General features: G+C 39.2%; 1 long non-coding RNA gene across 2 annotated transcripts in view; it reads right to left on the reverse strand.

Moving 5' to 3' along the window:
• The window catches only part of LOC106502429, a 51,669-nt gene extending 50,680 nt beyond the window's left edge, over positions 1-989 (reverse strand). For both annotated transcript variants that reach the window (XR_001296011.2, XR_001296012.2), the window contains exon 1: positions 692-989. This is a non-coding gene — a long non-coding RNA (uncharacterized LOC106502429). The remainder of the gene's footprint in view (positions 1-691) is intronic.

A 7,336-nucleotide genomic window follows, 5' to 3' on the forward strand; every position in this document is an offset into this window, starting at 1 on the left:
TCATTTAAGAAAACAAATCCTATTTGACTAAATCTATAAGGGCAAACATTTTTACAAGGAAATATTTCAAACACAGAATGATTCCATAGACACCATAAAAATAGCCACCAAATATGAGAGCTCTCCGACGAACTCAAAGAACAGAAAATCAAAACCAAAATCCAAAACAATAACCAAAGATTCTTACTGCCTCTCTCAACAAATCTACAAATTTACATTCAGTGCAAACTCCTGTTTACAAAAACAAAACAAAAAACATTGTTTTCATCTTATACATTTATTCTTCACTTCTTAAAAATAAAGCCATGTTTATAATAAAGACATTAAAATAGAAAAACTTTAATTCTTTCTCTCCAATCATGGTTTTTCTCTTGTTTAAGATGACTGAGATTTTCTGTTTTAGAAGAAAACAAGTACCCGAAAAGAATCTATGAGACTGAGAAATAAAATATTAGACTTGGGAATAGAGTGTATAGTCCCGTTCTCTATAGAAACCTCACAGCTCTGATCTCTTTGTTGACAATTGAGATTCCAGGAATTTAGGGTTTAGAATATTTGTATTCACTAGTTAGTTTGTAAGGGAAAACAAAAGAGGAAGGAGAAGAAATTTGCGCACATGTCCAGTCCCAGCCTTCATGCCTACAGAATCCTGGTGTATGTGTTTCAGTCCAGGGAAAATGCCACCTCTCACCTAGAACCAGACCACTGGGCATTGGAAGCTGAGCTGCCAAAAGAGTGAAGAAACAGAGGTCAATGGTCACCAACCAGCTGCCACATCCTTCCAAAGTCTTCATGTTCTCAAATATCATCCATGCAGATGTCTTCAGTGCATCTTAAAGAAAATATAATTAGGAGCTAAGGCATCAGTTGGGTTTGCCTCCTGACTCTTCTAAGATGACACCACAGTAACAGAGCACGAGAGATAGCTCTCTTATAAAACTTCAGATGCAGGAAATTCACAAGCACACAAATCACTCCACTCAGGTACATGGAGTGGTAGACATTGAACACACATGATGTACTGTCTCCCACATTTTTACTAGTAAATTCCCACAATGGAGAAGCGGCCTTGGGTTCTGGGTTCCAAAGACATTTCCTGGTGAACTTCTTAGAACTTTGACTTATGAAGGGTAAAATTCTAAGCATTAGGAAAAGCTCCTACTTGTTGCGATAGTACAAACTGAGCCAGAACAATTCTGAGTGGAATTCACTTTCCACTTAGACGTCAGCACAGTTTCAGAAACACCATCAAGTTGAGTAAGCATGAAATGAAACTTCTTTCTTGTTATGATTTTTAATTACCAACTTTGAAAGTCTACTTCTGGGGAGCAACATAACATTTCAAAATGCTCCTGTGTCATACCTTAGAAAGAAGCAATGTCAAGAAGCTATGAATAATCCTTAAACCTCAACATATGTAAAACATCCTTCATTTCACTAAGTCCTTTAAAAATTGACCTCATTTGATTTCAAAATCCCCTAGGAAGAAGCCAGGGAAGATACTATTATCTCATTTTCACAAATGAAGAATCTGAGAAGCTCAGAGTGGTTAGGTAAATTGCTAACCCCCAGCCCACATTATAAACTGGAAAACAAGGACTTGCACTTCACCCTCACGACAGCATGGGATAGTAATAGTCCCCTGTATCTCAACTTCCTTAACAAAATAATAGCAATAAGAAGAAAAAGAAAACTTCCATTCTTGACCTCTGGTGAGGTCAAGTTCTCACACACCACATCCCAGTTTCAGAGTGAGTGCGTTCTCAGTCGCTTCAGTTGGATCCAACTCTTTGTGACCCTATGGATTGTAGCCTGCCAGGCTCCTCTGTCCATGGGCTTCTCCAGGCAAGAATACTAGAATGGGTTACTATGCCTTCCTCCAGCGGATCTTCCCAACTCAGGGATCAAACCCTCATCATCTGTTTCTCCTGCATTGCAAGTAGATTCTTCACTGCTGAGCCACTGAGGAAGCCCAGATTCAGAGTAAATCTACATATAGGCAAATTGTAACATTTTTCTTTAATTCATATTCAAATATTGCACAGAAAAATATTATTAATAAATGTTTATTGGGGGCTTGTGATGCAGTCAGTATTTATGACAATAAGCTAAAAATTTACATTTTACTTACAATTTTTGTTTTGCTGAATATTCATATCTATCAAACTGTATAGAATGTTTGATAAATTTATATGCATAAAAATACATAGGCAAAATATGTTGGTGACTGCATTTTTTTCATTTTTCATCTAAATATTTTAGCATCTTATCATAGAAAAATCAAAGATCAAAGGGGTAAAAAAAAAATCTGCTATTCTGAATCCCAGGCTCTTCCACTGGGAACATGGTCTTAATAAAAAGAGTTCTAGATTTTCAGGCAGGAGACACAGATAGTAATATTAGATTTATCCCAATAAATGTTTTAAGAAGATTCCTTTAGTTCCTTACCTTCTGAATCTGGTAAATATAAATATGGGCTCTTATCAAGAGGACAAAGAAACTCAATATTATCTTTAAAAAAAAAGTGAAGAAAGTTTTAATGGTGAAAAGTCAATTGGGAGTTGGAGGAACTTTGCAAGTAAAAAATTTTTAAATACTGTTGCTGCTGCTGCTGCTGCTGCTGCTGCTGCTGCTGCTGCTGCTGCTAAGTCGTTTCAATTGTGTCCAACTCTGTGCATCCCCACAGATGGTAGCCCACCGGGCTCTCTGCCCCTGGGATTCTCCAGGCAAGAACACTGGAGTGGGTAGCCATTCTCTTCTCTAAGGGATCTTTATCCAATGGGTCTCCTGCATTACAGACAGATTCTTTACTATCTGAGCCTCCAAGGTTTAATAAATGATGGTACAACTTAGCCATAAAAAGAAAGAAAACGGGGAGAACCCTTCTGCACAAGCTCATTTCTGCAAAACAACAACAACAACAAAGTTGTGCATGTGTGGATGAATAAGCACAAGCACACTTTTAGAAACACATGTATGCGGGAAATGTATGGCCTTTTCTAGAAATATACCCATGAAAGGAAACTATTAGCTTCTGGAGAGAGACTACAGGATTGGAAGTCTGAGATTACAGCCTTTCTGGTGTCTGTAAGAAGCTCACAGGCAAGTATGTTGATTTTGAATTCCCAGAGTTTCAGTTGTAAAGAGAAACTACTAAATAAAATATTGCTTACACAAAAAAGAAATCCTGCTTTCTCCCATTTAGCATTAGATAATCTTTTGTTGTTGTTCAGTAGCCCAGTCGTGTCCAACTCTTTGCAACCCCATGGACTGCAGCACATCAGGCCTCCCTTTCCCTCACCATCTCCCAGAGTTTGCTGAAGTTCATGTTCATTGCATCTGTGATGCTGTCCAGACAGCTCATCCTCTGACAGCTCTGTTCTCCTTCTGTCCTCAATCTTTCCCAGCATCAGAGACTTTTCCAATGAGTCATCTGTTTGCATCAGATCCCCCTTCAAGGATCACTGCCTTGTCGTTTCCAAGGGGCTTGAGTAACTCAATGAAGCTATAAGCCATGCGGTGTAAGCCATGCGGCCCAAGACAGATGGGCCATAGCAGAGAGTTCTGACAAAACGTGATCCGCTGGAGGAGGGAATGGCAAACCACCCCAGTATACTTATTGTGAGAAACTCATGAACCCTATAAAATGCCAAAAAGATAATCCTTTCAGTTCAATTAGTTCAGTTCAGTTGCTCAGTCGTGTCCGACTCTTTGCAACCCCACGAACTGCAGTATGCCAGGCCTCCCTGTCCATCACTAACTCCCGGCGTTCACTCAGACTCACATCCATCAAGTCCGTGATGCCATCCAGCCATCTCATCCTCAGTCGTCCCCTTCTCCTCCAGCCCCCAATCCCTCCCAGCATCAGAGTCTTTTCCAATGAGTCAACTCATTGCATGTGGTGGCCAAAGTACTGGAGTTTCAGCTTCAGCATTATTCCTTCCAAAGAACACCCAGGACTGATCTCCTTTAGAATGGACTGGTTGGATCTCCTTGCAGTCCAAGGGACTCTCAAGAGTCTTCTCCAACACCACAGTTCAAAAGCATCAATTCTTTGGTGCCCAGCTTTCTTCACAGTCCAACTCTCACATCCAACATGACCACTGGAAAAACCAAAGCCTTGACTAGATGGACTTTTGTTGGCAAAGTAATGTCTCTGCTTTTTAATATGCTGTCTAGGTTACTCAATGTTAATTCATCCACCAACGATTGATGAAGAACGTCCTAATTTCCCAGCACAGTTTGCTGCTGTGGGAGGTACCACAGAGGTGAAAAGAGCAAAAAAGTTCCTTCACCTTGTGTATAACTTAACAAAAGAAACAAGAAACCCCAAATAACAATACAAGAGCCTGAAGATAAGTCCGTTCTGTGTCAAGTCCCTTAAAATAGTGTTTTGATACTTTGCAGTATCACCAAGACGCCAGCAGGGGGCACTTTAAATATGTCTTTGGTGAGTCAGGCTCAGCTCATGTTCATTCTAGGCCTTTGATGTTCTGTCTAAAAGTATCGCAGAATGTGAAGCCCTCGGCATAAAACTTTCATGCTCTCCTTTGATTTAACTACATGGACTTAGATTTTTAACTTTGGTTTTTGTTTTTCTTTGAAAATGGAAAATAAAAATTGCTTTTAAACAAATAGGGATTATAAATCCATGGATTATGTTTGTGACATTCTTTTTCGTTTTTATGAGCTGTCCTCTAGGAAAGGCCTAAATCCTTCTCTCCCTCCACCGGCTGCAGCTCCTCTGTCCAGAATCTGTATCTCTGGTGGTTCTGATGCAACCCCTCGCTGTAAAGCCTTATTCTCTGTGTGTGTGTATGTGCGTGCTCAGTCGCTCAGTCATGTCTGACTCTTTGCAGCCCATGGACTATAGCCTGACAGGCTCCTCTGTCCATGGAATTTTCCAGGCATGAATGCTGGAGTAGGTTGCCATTTCTCTCTGACCCGGGGATTGAACCCGAGTTCCCTGTGTCTCCTGCGTTGGCAGGCGGATTCTTTACCATTAGTGCCCCATGGGAAACCCCAAAGCCTTATTGGGCTTATGCCGTTGCAGAAGCCATTGCAGATGCCATTGCAATGCGTTCTCTTTTTTTTTTTTTTTCAATTATTCTCTTTAAAAAAAATCTTAAAATTAAAAAAAATCCAACTATATTTAAACAAATACTTTAATGTTGATATTAGCACATGATTTTTTTCTTTCTCTTCATTTTTTGTTTTCTTAAGTGTTTGGAAGAAGGGAAGAGATGAATATCTCCAACCCAATGAAATGAAAATCTTTAAAATGGGTCTGATTTATTTAACACCGTACTTTTATCATTTAAAGCAATTTTCCCTACACCTCACAATTCCTTTGCCCCAAAACAAAGAAAGTAACCCTGCTCCCTTTACTTGATTCTGATGGAGGAGAGAGATAGTAGCAAACTGACAAAATATAACATTTATTTGTACTTTAAGTTTTTGAGAGGATAACTCCCAGCTTTACCAATCAAGAACTAATTCTGTCTGTCTGAGATTAATTCCCTCTTGGATAGGTAGCTACTTGGGTAGCTTTGTTAGGCAATGAATAAGAGAAGAGATGTACAAGACCATTATGTTCGCTTATCAACTGCTCCAACCTCAAGTCCTAGATTCCAGAGCTATAACTTCAGCTTCATTCTCATCCTCATCCTTATTGTCATATTATCATCTCTGTTTAGGTACAGTTTGGGTTTCTCCCTCTCTACAATTCAATCCTAGGATACAGTTGGGTAGCAATGGGAAAGTCTTTCATAGCAATATTTAGTAACATCTTGTTTTTGTTTGTATTAAAGTCAGTAGATCTAAATATTTTTTCTGGGTTGGCTTTCAGTGTCTCAAGATGTTCCTTTCCTCTTGCCTTTGCTGACTTCTTTTGGTTCTCTTATTTTAAGTTGTGGCTAGCATCATACTCTATCCTTCAGGCGTGCATGCCTGCTTAGTTGCTTAGTTGTGCAGTGACTCTTTGTGACCCTATGGATCGTAGCCTGTCAGGCTTCTCTGTCCATGGGAAATTTTCCCAGCAGGAATACTGGAATGGGTTGCCATTTCCTCCTTCAGTAAAGCTTTTTTAAATATTTAAAATTTTGAATTTATAAATTTTATTTGTATTACCCATGTTTTTTTCTAGGTTAAATATAATTTTGGTGATAGAGACCAGGTTCACTTCAATATAGATGCTCTTTCAGAGTCCACTTAGACATTTCATCATATTAATTTAGCAAAGGAGCCACAAAATAAAAGCTGCAATGAACCATGAATGTAGGAAAAATATCTGCTTCCCAGCTATTTTGGGTTTGGACAAGGTTTAGGCAAGGCACTTTGTTAAGGCACAGACAGTCTGGACTTGGAGATCATGTGAGCCGGTGCAAGAGAACACAGAGCAATTGGCAATTAGAGCAATATTAAAATATAATGCATCAAATACATTTTCATTCTTTCTTTGGATCACAAAAAAACACAAACAAACCCCAAAACACTTTGTGATTTGTGGTTACTTCATTTAATCTTTCTTGAGTTTCATATTTCCTCCTCTATACAACAAGAATGTCATTAAGTTCAGGCATTTTGAAATGATTAAGTGCATAAAGGGATGAAAAGTAGCCAGCGTGTGCAAACAACAGGACTTTAATTTAAATGATAGATATATAGATAGGTAAGTAGATAGAAAAAACTTTCCTACATGTGGAGTTCTGGAGCTTTCTGGTCATTTCTTTAGGCATGCCCATTTAACGTTTTACATTGTTTTAAGCTTTATACCGCAAATGTCCTGCCTATACTTGTTTGTTAAATGTTTATAAAAAGCTTAGTATCTTTTAACCTGAAGCTTTTTATATCTGTTACAAAGGAAACGTCACTCAGGGAAAAAGTCAAGGCTCACACTATCAGTGATCAGATAACGTTGCTGAAGTTTGGGCGAGGCACTTTGTTAACGCACAGACAGTCTGGACTTGGAGATCATGCGAGCCTGTGCGAGAGAACACACGCGCCTAACGCTCTGAGGGCAGCCAATCAAGAGAGCGTCTTGGCGCCACACCCACCTGCCCACTGCTTGTTCCAAGGATTGGAGCCAACCTGTCTCCTTTTCTACCACGCTGAGCTGCTGTGAGTGAATTCTTCCTGGAAATCTCTGCAACTCTGATGCACACGCAGTATAACCATACAGGCCACTACAAAGCCTGTTTCATATTTTTAAAAATTACTCTTAACTCTTGATTGCTTTAAGTTTGTGTCTGTCTGTTAACCTGAAAAATCAGTTCAAACATACATTATAAGCATCACACTTCCCTTTAGCAACTATTATTAATACTTAAAATTTTGC

Source organism: Capra hircus, chromosome 8, assembly GCF_001704415.2.
Source record: "Capra hircus breed San Clemente chromosome 8, ASM170441v1, whole genome shotgun sequence".
Taxonomy (NCBI): domain Eukaryota; kingdom Metazoa; phylum Chordata; class Mammalia; order Artiodactyla; family Bovidae; genus Capra; species Capra hircus.